This window comes from Notolepis coatsorum (genome assembly GCF_963971535.1).
Source record: "Notolepis coatsorum genome assembly, chromosome: 1".
Lineage (NCBI taxonomy): Eukaryota > Metazoa > Chordata > Actinopteri > Aulopiformes > Paralepididae > Notolepis > Notolepis coatsorum.
This window is the reverse complement of record NC_140165.1, coordinates 148,026,786-148,048,255: the sequence shown is the minus strand read 5'-3', so window position 1 is coordinate 148,048,255 and position 21,470 is coordinate 148,026,786. Positions and strand designations below refer to the sequence as shown.

Below are 21,470 nucleotides of genomic sequence, written 5' to 3'. Positions count from 1 at the left end.
TCTATCACTATAATACAATGCTAGACACTGAAAAAAGACATTTATAATGCATGTCACCTTAAGGGAAAGGGTAGCACTGGCTAGTAGACTTCCTCTTCGGGCAGCAGAGGTGTTTGACAGCGTCGTCCAACTCTCTGCGTAGGAGTGTGGTGTGCGCCCTGCCTGCTCCGGGAGGAACAGCACCGTGACCAGACCGCTGTGTGTTGTGCTGCAGAAACACACACGACCGTGAACCGCGAGTGGAGCGAAGGAGGACGAAAACTATTCTTTCATGTGGATTATTTCTGGAGGCAGAGACTCATTCGAAGCGAGGAAACCATTCATCACATCTATTATAACACGGACAACTCGGTGGAGTGGAACATTACCGTAAGATTACATCTCTATAGGCTTCTTTCTTGTCCCGCCGCTAAGGTTAGCTTCCATCCCGGACTCTAGGGCTCTGTGTTGTGGAGTGGAGCCGCTCTGTGCAACATGGAGGGCTCAGCTCGGCTCAGGAAGCCCTCCGTGCAGCTGCTAACGCTACAGTGGGTGCAGCTAACGTCCGTTTGTTGCGAAATAGTTGACCGAACATTTAGGAAATAATAAGTAAGAAATACGCGTTAGCTCGTTGGCCATGTGTACGAGCACAGTACTAACACACAGCTAGCTAATGGTCACCAATAAGTTAATTATGTGTATAAATCAAGAACACGTGCTACATGGCTAACTGCTAAGTCAGATAGCTAGCTATTTGGCTAACGTTGCTAGCCTATAGTCCAAAGTAATGTTAGTATAATTAACTTAACGGTGTATTAAATTATTCGCGACATAATTGGTATTATGCCCCCCCCCCTCACCCAGTACCACCAGTAGACACTGTCGTCAGCAAACAGCCAATGCGATCTACTGAGGAGGAACAACTTAACGTTAGAATCTATTTGACATTTGATTATCTAACGTTCGTTGGGTAACGTTAGCTATAGCAACAAAGACGCGAAGTGTAGACATTTGTTTTTAAGTTATGTGTTTGCAGTGTTGCGTAACTTTAGCTATGTTGTGTTAGAGATGCCTTATGGTGTTACTGAGATTTGAGCATGTTTTCCCCATAACGGGAGCGAACGTTACTCTAGAACGCCTTTATTATTCAGCTATGCTAACGTTAGCTGGTGGGCTAATCCATGAACATTAGATGACAAGTTGTGGACAGAAACAAGTCGGTGGGGAAGGTTCATTACAATAGTTAGCTTGGACCTTAACGTCAGGTGCGGTGGACGGTTCCCCAACAAACACTGTCTTGAGCTGGGGAAGTGTATTTCCACTAAAGCTGGCTCCCTTTAGGCTTGTCACCTCACACACCTTTCCATACTCCAGTCTAGATAGCTAGACGACTCGGTCTAACACAACAAACTTAAAGCTAGCGCTAGCTAGTTTCACTTAACTTGTTTGCTAATGTTGTTTAGCTAGCTGTGATGTTGTCAAGTTGTATGAGGAACATTCTATACGTTACATATGATTGAAAACAAGAGATTCAGTTAAGATCAAAACGCACTTGAGCAATGCAATATGAAATGAAAATGGGGGACCCTGATGTAAACAAGACAAACGTCTTTCTCTGGTCTGCATCCCCTTAACAATTGTGTGTATTGACTGAGCCGTACTGTATTGTACCCATTCTGCAATCTGTTAAATAAAGTTGTCATTCATTCATTAATGCAATATGATATAATAAATAAATAAAATATATAAAACCGAAAGATATAACAAACTACAGCACGTGCAATTGTTGGTGATATTTGGTTCTTCGCCAACTTCCCAATCAATCACTACCATGACCAACAATCATCTGACTACTTTGTTTGTGGGCTGTCACATTACACTTTCTATTCCAATAGATAGAACAAGACAACAATAGACAATAGACAAGAGCAGAGATTAATTTACATAAATCACTGTTGGATTGCTCAAAAGGGAATCTTAGTGTCTCAGCAGTATAAAAAAAACATAACACTAAGTTTCACATTTGCCCGGTTTGTGAAAACATTTTACACCAGGTTTTGGAAATGGTTTCAAACGAGATGTTTTAGCTGTTTGTGTGTTTGTTTGTCTGCAAGGAATTAGACTAACAACCAGTGTGAAAGTGCACAGTTTCAGTTTAATTAGCAAGGGCATCGTACTGAATATCAATTTCTGTGACAGCTTTGAGTTGTAAGACCTTAGCTAATAAGGTCAAGTTGCATGCTTTTGTTGTGGTATCAGGCTAAATGCCACAACCCAGGCCAAATGTTTAATTATAATACAAGACTCAAGGGAAATGAGCTGCAAATGTCATTCAGAGCTTATTTGAATAATGAGCAGTGCTTGGAAACGGTTAATCTAGTCTGAACTTAAATTACTATAAAACGGTAATATGTGTAAACTAGTAAGATTCATTATTACTATTGATATGGACAGCCATGCTGCAATTGTGGCTAACTGAGTTGTGCTACATGGACCCAAACAGTGCAGACAGAGTGGAGGTAATGTAACGTTAATTATTACAAATGGTAACAATAAGTATTAAGCATTGGTTATAATGTTATTGCAATAATCTCAATAAACATAGATAACATTTGACTGGAATTTATTTGTCCGGAACATTGAAATATTCCTGGACATGTGGACTGGCACCAATTTTTTTGCCTCTTAGGCTGAACAACCAGTCTGACAGCACGCATCACAACAACACCAGCAGGGCTCGAGCTTAACTCATTCAGCGCCAGCGTCACGTACTCCCATCCCTGCTGTTTCTGGGCCAGCTTTTCGTGACCGTTTTCGCGATATTTCATGATCTTTGTGGAGCTATTTTATATATATTATGCTATGGAGACAATAGTATGGCTAATTTGACACTTTGTAGTACAACATGTAAAAAAAGGGTTTGTTTCTACATTCGTTCGTTCACATTATTTACAGGTCAAAGCAGGTAAACACATAGCCTTGTTTCTTCACAAAGCTGGGGGGGGGTGGTCATTTAATCTGAAACAGCGATCATATAAATGCATGTTTTATGATGGAGTTTCGGTAAAGTCCACGTAAAAAAAAAGAAAGACGTTACCTTTGTTTTAGATGTACTCCATTTCTCATGTCGAGTCCAAACGTGTCTTGAATCAGAACAGGATCAATACATATAGCCTCCATCCGTCTACTCTACTTCATCTGCTCGGGTCAGACTATATCACGGAGCCGAATAGGTTTCTTCATCGGTCGATTTGGTTATAGATTAGGGATGCACCGATATGAAAATGTGCCACCGATACCGATTGTTCAACTAACACAATCGGCCGATACCGATACCGATATTTGTGGCCAAAAAAAATTATAGTTTTTTTTATATATATATATTTTTAATTTTTTTTATGAAACTACTGTATATTTGTATGTCTCTAAATGTTTTGATGAATTGAAAATGGAGGACCCTTATGTAAAAAAGCCGAAAGTCTTTTTCTGGTCTTCATCCTCCAGTCCACTGAGCTTTACTGTATTGTACCCATTCTGCAATCTGTTAATAAAGTTTTCAATCAATCAGACAAATGTATAGAAAAGCTTTTATTATAACATATAACAAAAAATTATATTGTTTATGAAAATGTTTTAGCCCTATGCTTGACTATTATTTTAGGCATGGCAACAAATACAATAATAATAATAAAATGAATAAATAAAATATTAAATAAATAAATAGGCTACGTAGTGGGCAAGGCGCTTGCCACGAATGACGGAGACGCTGGGCTTGCCTGTTCGAGCCCAGCGCTCCACATTGCTTTCAGTTTAGCTGGTCGTTCATACTAATACACATTGGCCGTATTAGGGGGTGGGAAACTGATGGGTGGGGATCGAGCGTTGTGGACAGCGACTCCTACAGGTCGGTTGGTGCGCCTGCGCAGTAGAATCAGGAAGTGTCGGGGGCAGCGTGAGATCGAGAGATCGAGCTGCGCAGGTGAAAAGATGCGACTGCTGTTACCTCAAGTACCGGAGGGGACTTGTGCTATGTATGACTTAGTCCACATTGCAGCCGGCTTGTGGGAGGCAAGAAACAGCGTTCGTGACAGGGGAGGGTTGAATTGGATGATACGAAATTGGGATGGGAGAAAATATAGAAAATGGGAGAAAAAGTGGATAAAAAAAAAATAGGTTTATGGTATTAATTCCACCATGCCATGTGTGTTTTTATTTTATAATGCTCATGAGTCATGATTATTGCTGAAGTCTGAGTCATACAATACCCACTGGCTTTCATAACAGACTAACTTGTCTTGCTCGAGACTTGTTTATTAGTTTTAATAAGAGAGCACTATCTCTCTCAACCAAAGCAATGCAGGTAGACGGCAACAGAACAATTTTGATTGACAGTCGATTCTACCAATTACTAGGGAATAGGGATGCACGATATTGATTTTGACACCGATATCGATACCGATAACTTTATGCTCCTCAAGCCGATAACCGATACCAATAACCGATATTTATTGTATTATAATATTTATAAAATACAATAAAATCAAGCTGCACAAAGTGAAAATAAAAACGACACTCTTTTGTGTGTACAGTAGGGCTGCAACGATTAGTCGACATAATCGACGACGTCGATTCTAAAAAATCGTCGACGAGAAATTGTTGCGTCGATTAGTAGGGATGGGAATCGAAAACCGGTTCCCGTTGGGTTCCTAATTGGCCGATGCCTGGAACCGTGTGGCTCCTGTGACTTTCGATTCCCTTATCGCTGCCAGGTTTTTCCTACAGTTGCGCGCGTTAGCATGTAGCCATGGCAGACTCTATTTGATTCCTTAAGGGCTCGAAATTGCCTGGCTTTTGGTCATATGCTCCCGAAATGCTCCCGCTGTTTGGCTACTTCTATGTGCAGTGAAAACTACTTGAATGCTTTAGAACATGGTCATTGATTTAGTTTAGGGTGAGCTAAAATTAGCCGCGGAGCTATCGCTAGCTAACGTGAGCTAACGCTATTTAATCAAGCTCACAAAGAGAGATAAACAGCTGACAGCGGATAGTACAGGTACAAATACAATAAAACAGCGGGTGGGGACTGTTGTGTAAACATTGTACTCTTTAGTTCACATATAATAAGAGCCGGATTGTTTATTTACTAAGTCTCTACTCTGAGTCCGTCAGACAGGAAGTACCATGGTGCAACATACAAATGTGTCCGTGTAGCAACACAAGCCAATACCTACAGGACAGGGGCCCGGGGAGGGAGCTCTGTGTGTCTGTGTGTGAGACAGAAGTCAAGAGGAATAACGACTGTTATTCAATAGATTAAATTAGTTTAAGAATAAAAAAATAAATACATTTTAAGAGAATCTCAAATACATTATTTTATTTAAGTGTAGGCTATAGTTAATGTTTTATTTTTTGTATTTTTCTGACATGGTAAATGGCTGCTTTTTTATATAGCGCTTTTATCCAAAGCGCTTTACAATTTGTTCCTTACATTTTACCCAATCACTCACACATTCACACAACGACGGCGCAGGCAACCATGCAAGGTGCCAACCTGCTCATCGGGAGCAGTTAGGGGTTAAGTGTCTTGCTCAAGGACACATCGACACGCTGCCCGGGAGGAGCGGGAATCGAACCGGGAACCTCCGGATTGCCAGACGACTGCTCTACCTCCCGAGCCACTGTCGCCCCTGACATGGGGGCTCAACAATAAATGACAATCAGAAATGTCAAGTTGCATGTTGTTATTCTAACCAGCTTAGTTCTGTTGCATTTCCAATTTATTTATTTAAATTATAAATTGATCAGGTATCGATAAGAGAATCGATAAAGAATCGAATCGATAAGCAGAATCGATAATGGAATCGTATCGATAAAATCCTATCAATTCCCATCCCTATCGATTAGTCATAAAAAAAAAATTATTTAATTTTTTTTTTTTTTTTTTTTTTTTTTGTGCACTACCTATCTTTGTGAGAGTGGCTTCTCAGGGTTCCAGACCAGCGTTTCCGTTAGCCGGTAATTACCGGTTTTTGACCGGCAAAATCTGTTGAAGTCCGACTTATTTAATATCTCCGGTCTTAATGTCCGGTGAAAATAATTCCCTGAGTCTAAGCACAATTTGATTATTTGAATTGTATTAAAATAGGCTAAAATTAAATAGCCTATGCGATGAACGAAACGATCATTACATTTGTTTCCTCGTTGCTTCTAATAATGACAACGACGTTGTCGGCGAGAGCTTAGTGCTGGGTGTGCGAGTGCATGTGAAGCTGCAGAGCCAGAGAGGCAACGGCACAATGCAGTATTCCATCAGTACTCCAATTCGGCCATTTTCAGCCAATGTTGGGTGGGGGGCGCTGTTGTGCGGTTCCCAGAAAAGAGCCAATAACAGCTAAATCAGCTTCTCTGCAGCGCCATACTCTTTGCAAATAAGTCGTTGCGAGGTGGAGAGAGTCGTCACGCAAACCACGATAATGTTGCCGTCTCTCTGCTTTCTCAGTTCTTCGCTTGATATAATTAATACAAATGTCCAATATAACGGAATTCGTTAGCTCATAAAAATGTGATTATAACAGACTGCTGTTTAGTGTCGGACCGACTGCCCACATACGCGGTCTATTTTAGTTCAAGTCAGCAGCAGCACGGAGTATCGAGGGACTTATTTTATTTGGAATATATTAATTAATGACTGTATACGCAAAAGTAGCCTAGTTTTAAGTAATAATATTATAAATCTACATGCCTTGAGGATGACATTCTTTATTCTAAACTATGACCGGAATTAATCTCATTTGTCCGGTAGATTGAAATCTTGCAGGTCACGGAGACCGACAACAATTTTTTCTAACGGAAACCCTGTTCCAGACAACATCATAACATGATGATCCCATAGCAAATGTTGGACATTGAAAACATTGTTCCCCTGCAGGAGATGATGATCAGACTAGACACTAGGGCTGGGCGATATGGAAAAAAATCATATCGCGATAACGATATGATTATTTTATTTCTCGATATCGATAATTATCGAATTGTTTTTTTTTTTTTTTTAACAGCAGCAATTCTTTGTCATTGCCGCCATCTTTAGTGTTACATCCCCTCACACTCCAGTTCTCAGGCTGCAGCTGGTTTAAAAGCTAAAGTAAACCGGCTTCTCTGCTGGCTGTGGCTCCAGAGGAGTTGAACAGTTCTGGCTCTGCTAGTTTATTTTCGATCTTTTGGCGCTTTTTTGGTGGACAAACCACCGCACATGTGCACTGTGACTCGTGACTGGAGTCTAGTTCTGCTAGCACACATAGCCTACTGTGTACAGACGGTTTCAAAATGTATTTTAAATTAGAAAGCAAACAAAATAAATGGACAAGAGAAAAAGAAATCTGAATTTGGTCAGTATTGTCATTTGGACAAGCAAAGCCATTACTTTAAGTTGCAGGCAAGAAAGACAAGTCTGTCCACTGTCTCTGCCCTGTTGCAGCCCTACTAGACACACAATACATTACACACGCACTCCTCTCACTCACACACAGCGATCAGAGTAAGACACACACATACACACTCCTCTCACTCACACACAGCGATCAGAGTAAGACACACACACATCAGGGTTTCCGTTAGAATTTTTCTTTGCAGGTCTGAGTGTCCGGTAGATTTCAATCTACCGGACAAATGGGATAAATTCCGGTCAGAGTTTATTGAGCTTAAAAACAATTGATATGCCTATATAAAGAATGACATCATCAAGGCATTTATAATATTTTAACTTAAAACTAGGCTACTTTTGCGTATATACAGTCATTAATATATTCCAAATAAAATAAGTCCCTCGAGACTTCGTGCTGCTGCCGACTTGAGGTGTCGGTGGGCAGTCTGCCCGACCTTAATAAACAGCAGTCTGTTATAATCACATTTTTATGAGCTAACGAATTCCGTTATATTGGACATTTGTATTAATTATATCAAGCGAAGAACTGAGAAATGGGTGGGTTTGCGTGATGTATATCTCAACCCCCCAACGACTTGGTGCTGGTCATAATGTCCTGTGAAAATAATTCCCTCTAAACACAATTTGATTATTTGAATTGTATTAAAATAGGCTAAAATTAAATAGCCTATGCGATGAACGAATCAATTCATCGTTGCTTCACCAAGCAGCCGGTCTAATAATGACATCCTGTTGTCAGCGCGAGCTGGCTGCTGATATATTTACGTGAAGCATGGAGCAGCAGTGTTTTTAGGTCCGGTCTGGAAACCGCTCAGCAGCGCCCCCACCCAACAGCTGAATTGCCAATGGCTGAATTGGAGTACTGCACCCTGCCGGCCGGCAGATGGATGCTTCTCGCAAATATATCAGCAGCCAGCTCGCGCTGACAACAGGATGTCATTATTAGACCGGCTGCTTGGTGAAGAGCAACGATGAAACAAATGTAATGATTGTTTGTTTCGTTCATCGCATAGGCTATTTAATTTTAGCCTATTTTAATACAATTCAAATAATCTAATTGTGTTTAGAGGGAATTATTTTCACCGGACATTATGACCGGAGAGATTAAATATGTCGGACTTCAACAGATTTTGCCGGTCAAATACCGGTAATTACCGGCTAACGGAAACGCTGACACACATACACACTCCTCTCACTCACACACAGCGATCAGAGTAAGACACACACATTCACACTCCTCTCTCTCACACACAGCGATCAGAGTAAGACACACACACATTCACACTCCTCTCACTCACACACAGCGATCAGAGTAAGACACACACACACAGGGACCGAAACTAAAGCCCGCCGCCCGCCAGGGACGGGCTGTTTTTACCTTTGGCGCATGACACTTAGAGGGCTGCCCGCCGTGTGGCGTGTAGACGTGTAGTTCATAACTTCATAACGATACTCTTGTGCGAGTACAGATTATAGCCGCTCGTCATTTTTTTCTCCGCCGCGAGATCGTTAAAAAACTACAAGTCCCACATCGCACTCAAGTCAACGGTCCAATCACAGTAGAGTGACGTAACTGGTTTCATGAGAAAAAAAGCAAATGACCAATCGGAAGCTATCATTTGGCTTGTTTACTTCCATCTGCTCTAGTCTATATCGGACCTCCAAGAGCTAACGTTACTGTTTAAACAATGACCCAGTCAACTATTCACTTTTAGTTTAATACATGACGAGGCATTGTCTAACGGTATCTAGCTGGCTAGCTACTGATAGCTGCTGATATCAACAAATGCTCCAGCAATAGTCTACTCGAGTGCATAATACCTCCGGTCCCTCGTTAGCTAGCTAGCTCACGTTGATCCATCTGTCCCAGTAAACTAAATTGTCTTAACGTTATCTACCGGGCTAGCAGTAGCTACAGATAGCTCCTGATATCAATGTCTTATAACATTGATTGAATGCGTATTCTAGCTGAGGGCATGTTGAATGTGATTTGACAAAAGAACGGTAACGTTATAAATAGGGTCCAGCTGCATCGCCGGAGAATCCTTGCATGCTGAATGTAGGGTCTAGCTGAATATAGTGTCTAGCTGCAGGGCCGGAGAATCCTTGCTGGAGCTGGAGGCTACTCAAGTATACACAGACAGTGGAGCTGTTTGCAGATAGCAAGCATTTTGACTTATTGCGTGGTGGCGATGTCTCGCAGATAATACAACTACAAGTATGATTATATAATATATATTTTATTTAAATTTTTTTTTTATATAAAATATATATATATATTTTTTTTTAATCAAAAAATGTTTGGCAGGTAAGAAATATGCTTGGCGGGTAGACTCTTCCCATCTACCCGCCACTGGCCGGTGAGTCAAAAAGTTTATTTCGCTCCCTGCACACACATACACAAATTACACAGTACACACCTCTCACTCACACAGCGATCAGAGTAAGACACACACAAATTACACAGTACACACACTCCTCTCACTCACACAGCGATCAGAGTAAGACACACACACACATACACACACACACGGACTCCTCTCACACACAGCAAACAAAAGTTATTTAAAGTACACTTCCACTTTAATTTGTATTATTTAATTTATTTATCTTGTTATGAGTGATTGCTGTATTGTTCTTCAAATACATTTTCATTTAAAGTGGCTTAAAGATCCAAATTCAAATGTTTCATGAGTCATTATTTTAATTTGCTATGGGATCATCATGTTATGATGTTGTTGTTTGGTCCTGACAAGAGTCTCAAAGTCTGGGGTGATGGTAGACAAGCAACTCTGAGGTCATGCTCAATGTCCAATCTGTTCCTCTGCTCTGTCTTCAGCTGGACCAGAGCTGAGAAGCCACTTTCACAAAGATAGGTAATTAAAAAAAAAAAAAAAAAAAATCCCTTTTTTTTGTTGTTGTTTACATTGGTTTTCGTTTAGTCGACTAATCGAAAAAATAATCGGCAGATTAGTCGACTACCAAATTAGTCATTAGTTGCAGCCCTAGTGTACAGTAACTAGCACAACACTCGGGGAACAAAATAAAAAAAAAACTTACCAGCCAGGCAGATTTTTTACCAGCCAAAAATGATAAATAGCTTTTTAGTATATCGCCATGTTATTATTACTATATAATACTCATTATATTATTGAATTAATTATAATTTAAACGCCATTGAGATGTAAATAATCTAAAATAATAAAAATGATTCTGTTACAGCTGCTGAGTTATATACTATAGCTACTCTCCATCAATATCTTACTTTTGAATGAAATAGGTTCAGGAGAGAGAGAGATGTAGAGAGAGAGGGAGGGAGAGCGAGACACACACACACACACACACACACACACACAGGGCTGTACGCTAAGCTTTTTCACTAGGGGCACACTTGCCCCTAAATGAGAAATTTAGGGGCAAAGAATATTTTTTAGGGGCACATTTTTTAATAACTATTTTACCATTATAGTAGGGCTGGGCGATATGGCCTCTAAATGATATCGCGATATTTTTTGGCCATATCACGATACACGATATATATCGCAATATTTTGACATTTCCTCTAAAGCACTTAAAAATGCTTGATTTAACCCTTTGATGCATACAGTCACGCCAATATGATGATTATAATAAGTCCCTGCAACATATGTTTGCATTATTAAACCATGAAGATGCTTTAAAAAATAATTTAATGAAAATGTACTAAGAGTAGTCTACTGACACACTAATAAAAAATGTATTTACATCTAAGACCATTTATATAAACTTTTGGTGCCTTTTTTTTGCACGGTACTGTGTTTTCTATCCACTTTAGCCAAACACACACACATATATATATATATATATATACACACACACTACTGTGAGAAAATAATAATCACACACACAAAGGGATAATGGCTTATAGCAGACTTAATGATTTTAGAATATTTCAGATAATGAAATTAAATGTTTATATCATCAACTATCCAGTTAGTATTTATACTATCTGTAACGTTTGGCTACTTTAAATCATTGAATGTAGAGAGAGCTGTACTGTATTGTACCCATTCTGCAATCTGTTAATAAAGTTTTCAATCAATCAGAGCGAGAGAGAGAGAGAGAGAGAGAGAGAGAGGGGGCGAGAACGAATGAGAGAGCCAGCCCCCCCCCCCCCCGGGGTTTTGTTCTAGGTTCGCGTTTTGATCGTCTAAGCTGCCGTAGGTGATGACGTCACACTCGAATGTAAACAGGAAGCGTTTAACAGACGGAGATGGAAAGTGGATGATATACAGTAACAGAAACGAATAACCAATAAATATGAAGTTATGTTTAAACTTCTGTTGTCAAGCGTTGTCAATATAACCCACCCCCTTTCCTCCCGAATGGAACTAGTGTTGTGGAGTCCGCTTTGACTGGTGTCCAGGGTTAGCAGCAGCTAACGCTAGTTAGCTTAGCATAATCCTAATGGATACCGTGGATAGCAGCTAACGTTAGCCCATTGCTTGTGTCAATCAAATTGCATGTTATTAAAGGTCCGCGCTGGTCTGTCTAATGAAATTACAACCGCAACATTATGCCCTGGTTGTAGGCTAATGTTTTATCCAATTTGTATGGATTAATTTAGGAGTGAAATGCGAATGAAGGGTTGCAATCACTACTCGCAAGCTTGCCCCCAGATGATATTTTCCACTCGCACCGGCCAGATTAGGGGGCAATTTGCGACGAGATGCTCGCAGTGTACAGCCCTGACACACACACACACACACACACACACACACAGATAGACGAGAGAGACACAGACTCTCAGCCCCCCCTTCCCTCACTATGCCTCTGAGCCTTCCCAGTAGTTAGCGTTAGCTTAGTTAGCAGATAACATTACAGTAGTTATGGTTTTTAGCGCAACTATTGGAACCGTTGCTCGCAGAGTTTTCGTTGCACATAGAAACAGCGTGACTCGGGAGATGAGTTGTAGCTGCTACCCTCAGCTAGCTTACCTAATGTTGATGCTCGCTAGGTAACATCAAAACAACATGACAAGTTTGCATCCCTGTAAGGTTAGATAAATGTAGAGCCATATGAAATCCGTTTTATTATTTTCCAAATTCCATTTTATTTTTTCCCAAATTCCGTTTTTTCCGTTTTAATATTTCAGAATTCTGTATTTTGCTTTTTATGCTCATTTTACCATCAGAAATAGTGTCTAATAAGTGGGAATGAATAAATGTCTACAATTGAATATGATATAACAGTCCATTTAATGTTTTTAAGTGCTGCAACTCAGAAATACAGTTACATTTTACACAATACTTTTCAAATAATATTGTGACAAAATAAAAATACACATTTCAAGTGTAAACAATAGATACAGCTAGCTACTACTGACATTATCACAATGTCAGTAGCCTAGCTATATCTATTTTATTGTGATGAAATATAGTAATGCATAATTTAGGCACCTTTAGTTTAGTTTATTTCGTTTATAAAGGACAGTGTATAATGACAATCGTTTGCATTAAACAAATGGATTGCACCAGATTTAGCAAGAAGCTATCATTTCCATCTATAGTCCTATGTACTGTAAAACGTTTCATAGCTATTTAAGTTTATTTCGATTATAAAGGGCTGGGTGCACTAGATTTAGCAAGAAGCGATCATGTCCTAACGTTATAGCTATTTAATCACAATAGTGTCGCAAGTGTTTTTGTGGCTCCAGTCCACGGAACGTTGACAGAATTAGCAAAACACCTTATCGCCGGAGGCATAAAAGTCATTAGGATACTGCTCTGCTCTGAATTGAGGGCTTATTGGGGAATTTATTCGCTTCTTGACGATGTAAACACCGAAGCAGCGAGACGCTTGGGAGACTGCCTGTGTTGTGTGTAACCCGCTCTAGCGTCCGCCTCCCCGGTCGCGTGTGCACCAAGCGTTCCACCCAAAAACGGAATTTCAGTCCAGATTAGGCCAAATTCTGCAATATTCCACGTTTTGCAGTTGATTCCATTTTTATTGGTCAATTCCGCGATTCCGTCCGCGATTCCGTGAACGCGGATTTCATATGGCTCTAGATAAATGGAGAGAAGGACAGCGAGAGAGCTGAAGAATTAGGGATGCCCCCCGAAATCCGGTACTAAATTAGAAAAAGCCGGAGTATTGATAAGCTCTGACGTTATCGGTTCTGCTATCGTTACTCGAGAATTATGGAGTTTTTTTTCCGAGGACTTTAAACGTCGCAAACTAATCTTGTTTGTCGTTTTCTCTATCTCTCTCTCTGTCTCTGTCTGCACGAGGAGCTGGGCTGTGCTGTGCTCTTATTATACACACTCGCGACTCGAGTCGCTCACACATGCACAATACAGAGGTGCTGAAGCACAGACAGACAGGCAGCTCTGACTGCTCTCATCATAGCGGAGAGAACGAAACGCATGTTTTTCTTCTTGCAAAATAATCAAAAAGAGCTGATAAGAGTATCGATAAAGTACCGAACCGTTAAGCAGTATTGATAAGAGTAGTAGTATCGATAAAATCCTAACGATACCCATCCCTATGAAGAATAGATAAAGATGGCTAATTACTTGTGAATGAAGAGGAAGGACTCCGGTTTGCTCCGGCTCTGTTCTGGAGCCTCTGTGTGGTTACGTTAGAGCTATATACAAGGTATAGTCAAAATCCATACCGTAGCGCAAATTCATACCGGTGTACTTTCTATACCGTTTATACCGTCCACCTTTAAGTTGTTGTATCCAATTCTCCAATTGATCTCCTTAATAGGGAAGATCCCACTGCTGTTGAATTTAGTTTGAACATTGAACAATTTAATACTATGGTAGCTGATGGTTTCAGTCTGAATATTGAAATTGAGTGAAGTTTGCTGACAACCATCGACCACTGAGCCCAACATCATGATACAAAAGTAAATAATAATAATTAAAAAAGATTAACTGGTATTAGGGGTGGATTTGGAACGGTTCACAAAATCTACGGTTCGGTTCGTGTCACATAAGATATATAGCCTAAAAATAATCCAACTTTTCAGTTATTCTCAAGGACGTAGTCATGCAAAAACTGAAAGAATGAGGCAGTTTGACACATCAGACACATTATTTTGACAGTGACTGTTAGAGCTAGGAGAGAGAGGGGAGGCATTGCTGATTTAAACATGCTTCTCATTTATTTGGTAAAAAAAAGGTTTACCTTTAATAATGTTTGGCACACAAAGACCAAACTGACTGAAAAATATAGGCAACATTTGTCAAAGTATTAACTTAGTGCAAACAAAATAATTAAACCTTTCTATTTTTGTGGCCACATTATAGACAAAGCCCATCAACATAAAGTATGCATATGCTCAACCAGCACTAGACTTTCTTATAAAAAAGGAAAAGTCACTGGTATCGACTCGAGCCCAGCTCTCGGCGTTGCTACCGGCTTGGCGAGTCGTCATACTAACACAATTGGCAGTGTTAGAGGGTGGGAAAGCCGGTGGGTGGGGATTGGACGTTGTGGACAGCGACTCCTACAGGTCGGTTGGTGCGCCTGTACAGCAGAATCAGGAAGTATCGGGGGCAGCGTGAGCCTCCCACGCGTTACTCCTCGCCACTGAGAGATCGCGCTGTTCAGGTGAAAAGATGCGACAGCTGCCTCCTTGTGTACCGGAGGGGACACGTGATTCAAGGCTTGGTCCTCACTGCAGCCGACCAGTGGGAGGCATAGTCTAGCAACGTTCGAGACAGGGGAGGGGAGAATTGAAGGGATAATTGGCGAGGTGAAATTGGGATGGGAGAAAAATAGAAAAATAAGGAGAAAAAGTGGATCAGAAAAAAAGGAAAGGTCACTTATTTAAAATAAATAAATCATGTGTACTAAATATATATACTTTTTAATTGCATGAAACATTATGAAGTATTCTCTTATGCCGCTTTTCACTGCATGGTATGGATGCCCCGATCACGTTTTTTGCCACCGATACCGATCACCGATCGCCTTGAGCCATATCGGCCGATACCGATCCGATATCGATCGTTTTTGGTTTTATATATATATATATATATTTTTTTTAATATATACCTTTTAATTTTTTTTTTTTTTAATATATATATTATATAATTATACTTGTAGTTGTATTATCTGCGAGACATCGCCACCACGCAACAAGTCAAAATGCTCGCTATCTCCACTGTCTGTGTGTATACTCTGCTTTGGTTAAATCACATTCAGCATGCCCTCAGCACAGCAGGGTATATCTGCGGCTGCGGCTCTGCAGATATACCCTACTCCCTCAGCTAGCCCCGTTTGTGACTGCGATGCAAGCCGGGGCTCGAATACGCATCGAATCAATGTTATAAGACATTGATATCAGGAGCTATCTGTAGCTACTGCTAGCCGGCTAGATAACGTTAAGACAACGCCTCAGTGAACTATTTAGTTCAATGGGACATTTCGTTTTGAACAGTGAGCTAACGTGAGCTAACGGAGGTATCAACATGCACTACTAGACTTGCTGGAGCATTTGTTGATATCAGGAGCTATCAGTAGCTAGCTGGCTAGATACCGTTAGACAATGCCTACTAAAAGTGAATAGTTGACTGGGTAATTTTGTTTAAACAGTAACGATAGCTAGGTAGCTAACGTTAGCTCACGGTCGAATGCAATATAGACTAGAGCAGAGGACCCTCCTCTGTGTTTACACGGGTGCAGGAGGGGCAAGGGAGGAGGAGGAGGAGGAGCGGCAGTTTGCAGATCCGTGTGTCTGAGACAGACAGCGAGTGAGATCTCCGCTAAGAATTGGATCATGTTTTTCGATCGGTTTCCGCGATCGGCGAATATGACTCATTATCGGAATTCACCGATCGCATATTTATACTGATTATTAGGGATGCCCCGATCGATCGGCCACCGATCGCTATCGGCCGATAATCAGTATAAATATGCAATCGGTGATAATGCTTTATTTTCGCCGATCGTCAAAACCGATCGAAAAACATGATCGAATTCTTAGCGGAGATCTCACTCGCTGAGTTCTGTCTCAGACACAAGGCGGCGTCTGCTCCTCCTCCAGCCCCTCCCGCACCCATGTAAACACAGGTCTAGTCTATTCTAGGACCTCCGTGAGCTAACGTTAGCTACCGTTACAAAATGACCCAGTCAACTATTCACTTTTAGTTTAATACATGAGGCATTGTTAACGGTATCTAGCCGGCTAGCTACTGATAGCTCCTGATATCAACAAATGCTCCAGCAAGTCTAGTAGTGCATGATAGCTCACGTTAGATCACGTTAGCTCATGTTAGCTCACTGTTCAAAACGAAACGTCCCATTAAACTAAATAGTTCACTAAGGCGTTGTCTTAACGTTATCTAGCCGGCTAGCAGTAGCTACAGATAGCTCCTGATATCAATGTCTTATAACACTGATTCGATGCGTATTCGAGCTGAGGGCATGTTGAATGTGATCAATTGGGCCAGCTGCAGCTCCGGAGAATCCTGGCCGTAGCTGGAGGCTACTCGAGTACACACAGACAGTGGAGCTGTTTGCAGATAGCGAGCATTTTGACTTGTTGCGTGGTGGCGATGTCTCGCAGATAATACAACTACAAGTATGATTATATAATATATATATTTTATAAAAAAAATAATATAATTTCTTTTAAATCAAAAACGATCTATCGGATCGTTATCAGCCGATATGGCTCAAGACGATCGGTGATCGGTATCGGTGGCAGAAAACGTGATTGGGGCATCCCTACTGATTATCGGCCGATAACGATCGGTGGCCGATCGATCGGGGCATCCCTATATGGTACCTAATCGACTCGACTCTCTTTTGCTTTTTGAGTGTCTTGGATGCCGTATTTGAAGTGACGTCACAAGGAAGTAAAATAGTCAACTGTAGGGGTGTAACCAGGGGGCGAAATTTAAGCCCGCCACCCGCGAGGGGCGCTCAGTTTTTACCTTTGGCGCTTGCCACTGAGAGGTCTGCCCGCCGTGTGGCGTGTAGACGTGTAGGTCATAACGATACTCTTATTTTGAAAATCTGTGCGGGTCTCATTTCCGCCCCAAGCGCAGCTAGAGTCATAATATCGATGGCTCCGGCAGTTGGCAACATTCGTTTCTTATGATACTCTTATTTTGAAAAAAAACGTGGCAACGAGTCATATCCGCCCAGCCCTGCAGCGGGATACTATTGGCTTCTGCTTGTATCAACACAGAGGCAGTCTGCTCTAGTCTAGATCGGACCTCCATGAGCTACCGTTACTGTTTAAACAATGACCCAGTCAACTATTCACTTTTAATTTAATACATGACGAGGCATTGTCTAACGGTATCTAGCTGGCTAGCTACTGATAGCTGCTGATATCAACAAATGCTCCAGCAATAGTCGACTCGAGTGCATAATACCTCCGTTCCCTCGTTAGCTAGCTCACGTTAGCTCTATATGTCCCAGTAAACTAAATTGTCTTAACGTTATCTAGCGGGCTAGCAGTAGCTACAGATAGCTCCTGATATCAATGTCTTATAACATTGATTCAATGCGTATTCTAGCTGAGGGCTTGATGAATGTGATTTGACCAAAGAACCGTAACATTATACACCAATAGGGTCCAGCTGCAGCGCCGGATAATCCTTGCATGCTGAATGTAGAGTATTAGTATAGGGTCTAGCTGCATCGCCGGAGAATCCTTGCTGGAGCTGGAGGCTACTCAAGTATACACACAGACAGTGGAGCTGTTTGCAGATAGCGAGCATTTTGACTTATTGCGTGGTGGCGATGTCTCGCAGATAATACAACTACAAGTATGATTATATAATATATATTTTATTTAAAAATTGTCTTTTATATAAAATATATATATTTTTTTAATCAAAAAAAATTTGGCACGTAAGAAATATGCTTGGCGGGTAGATTCTTCCCATCTACCCGCCACATCGATTCTAATGTGTTCGATTCGATGCATCGATTTGAATGTTAGAATCGATTATAATCGAAATTTAAAAAAATTAACTGAACTGAATTAACTGATAGAAAATGTATCGAAGATGAATCTAATCGAATCGTGGTCAAATGAAGAGATTTCATGATGCATTGAATCGTTGCCTGAAGAATCGTAATCGAATCGAATCATTGTGAGGTCGAATCGTTACACCCTTAGTCAACAGTAACACTGCGTTGGATGGAGTTCACCCTGATGATATAAGTAACGGATAATGTATAGCTACGAGGTCATTGTTGCAAAATAATTGACCGACACGGAGTTTAAAATACAGAGGCGCCTCGCCGAGGTGTTTTAAACGTCAGTGAAGGTCAATTATTTTGTGACAATGATCGAGTATAGCTATACATTATCCCGCTTATTACTAGGGATGCACGATAATTATCGGGCCGATATCAGCAATTATGAAGTCATCCCGATAAACTCGATAACGTTATTGATAGCTCCGATAACATATAATACATTTTTTGGTTAAAAGAAATCCGGTGTGGGTGGATTTGGATGAAGGGCGCTTGTTTTTATTATAGCCTCCTCCCGTTTTGCCAGTACTGTGGTAAAACTGATAGCGTGTGGTTTAGGAACAGGGAGTTTTTCACAAATCCAGCGCTCCCTTTCTTGGCTGTGACGTAGTCACGTTACATTCGGAGACAGACAGTCGATCTGCCAATTACGTCCCACGGCTTGCACCCACCTCTTCTACTTACCACCAATCAGAAGCTCTCGTTCGTTTATTTACCTCCGGATTGTCAGCCATTACTCTACTCGGAGCTAACGTTATCTCCCCGCCAGCCACATTGACAAGTACCAGCGCTTATACATTACTGGCAAATGTCTTGTTGCACTTGTGGCAACAAGCGTTGTCAGCATCGACTTTAGTAAAATAGACCCAGACTTTTGAACATTTCGTTCTGTCCGCCATTATGAGAGCAGAGCTGTCTGTACTCGGTGTGTGAGTGTGTGTGTGTGGGAGGGGAAGAGAGGAGAGAGCAGGCAGCCCGCTCCTCGCGCAGGCAGACACAGAGGCAGGAGAGATATAGACCACGGCCAACAAGATTAGTTTGCGACGTTTAAATTCCTCAAAAAAAAACTCCATAATTTCTCGAGTACCGATAGCAGTACCGATGACGTCGGAGCTTATAAATACAAAAAAAAAAAAATGTTGATAAAAAAAAAAGAAATATATATATATATATATACAGTTTATAATTATAAAACTTATAAAATTATAATGCAATAAATATCGGTATCGCCTTGAGGAGCATAAAGTTATCGGTATCGGTGTCAAAAAATCAATATCGTGCATCCCTACTTATTACATGGCTAACTTACTAACAATATACCTAATTCATTTTACATCGACAAGACGAGATCAAATGCATTGCAGACGCAGTTCTGTTCTGGCTCCGCTGTCATCGTCACACACACTCCGCTGTCAGTGCAGCCGGCAGGTGTGTCTGATTGGCTGCACTGATGCAGTGTGTCAGTGGGTTTGATTGCGAACAGCTGCGCACAGCGGTCATTATTGTTCGGCAGAGGTCCGTTATCGAGTAATAACGGACCTCTGACGAGCGCTATTGACCAATCACAGCAAGCATTTCGGCGAATGTGAAAACGCCATGTAATAATATAATATATAAACCAACAGCCAATAAATGTGAAGTTATCTTTGAACCTCTGTTGTCAAGCCTCATCAATATACCCCTCCAGTGTTTCCCCTATATGCATTCAGCAGTGGCGCAGCGCTGTATATATCGCACTGTACAGCCCTGGGTAATGTATAAGCATCTATTCTATATTCTATAATAATATTTCAAATTGCATTGGTCTGGATGGGAGAATTCAGTACTGTATCTACAGAACCTTAGGTTTTATCATCTTCCCTTTATTAATTTCCTTCGATTTTTTGTACACAATCTCAAGAGGGTACTAACAAGATCAGTGGCAGTTTTTTAAGTTTGGTCATTATTATCATGGTGTTATTCACTGTCAAAGATGCAAAGAAAAATCATAATTCATATTCTCCTTTGTTTCATCACAATTTAAGCAAGCCTAGTAATAGACACAATATTTCTGACACTGTGAATACATTCCCTGAGGTCCATAGATGTACCTAGATACCACGAATATGCAAATAGCCCTTGTAGAAGTGGAGCAATATTCCATTATTTACCTAGGTATATATTTTATGCAGATTTTCACATCGTGTGGAACAGGTTAATAAAAAACGTTTGCTTTAATAATGATAATAAACAATGTCTCGGGCGTGTCTGACAGGTGTGCTTCATCTGTGCACGGAGACTAGGGCTGGGCGATATGACCAAAAACGTTATCGCGATAAAATTATAAAATAATTTTCATATAATTCGATATCTATAATTATCGTCGATATAATGTCTGTCAAGTTTAATTAACTTCTTATGCTGCTGCGAATGTCTCAAGTCGAGTTGATGTCGTCATCAGTCCGCGCACGACACGTTAGCAGTTAGCCGACAAGCGGAGTATCTCATGACAATAAATATGACACTAAAATACTCTCTTCCGCCACAATATATTGAAACAAACTGTATACCCCACACTACTATAAACGTGGCCTCAGAATTCAAAACACACACATACTCGGCACGTAAATATATAAAACATCGCCGTGCAAGCTAATTAGCCTAGCAAGCCAAACAGTAAATATATAAAATATGACACTAAAATACTCTCTTCCGCCACAATATATTGAAACGACGTCCACTGTATACCCCCACTACTATAAACGTGGCCTCAGAATTCACGCCACACACATACTCGGCACGTAAATATATAAAACATCGCCGTGCAAGCTAATTAGCCTAGCAAGCCTTGTTGTTGAGTGAGTCCTACCTCCTTCCGGGTCTACGTCGCTCTCGGCCATCTCCTTCACTGATTGGTTGTTAGCTGTTGTGCGTAAGTACGTCATCACGTAACGTTGGTTGTTGTTAGTGAGTGTGCTGAGCCGAGGCTGAACGGAGCCAAGCTTGGAAAATCGATATATCGAAACTTTGCGACCACGTTTCATGTTTATTTCGAGGAAATAATTTATCGCGATAGTTATCG

General features: G+C 40.8%; 1 protein-coding gene across 7 annotated transcripts in view; it reads left to right on the top strand.

Moving 5' to 3' along the window:
• The first annotated feature begins 234 nt into the window (after nucleotides 1-234).
• ncor2 (nuclear receptor corepressor 2) overlaps nucleotides 235-21,470 on the top strand; it is a 530,049-nt gene continuing 508,813 nt past the window's right edge. For all 7 annotated transcript variants that reach the window (XM_084332593.1, XM_084332594.1, XM_084332592.1 and 4 more), the window contains exon 1: nucleotides 235-369. The gene's annotated coding sequence lies outside the window, so the exon portion shown is untranslated. The remainder of the gene's footprint in view (nucleotides 370-21,470) is intronic.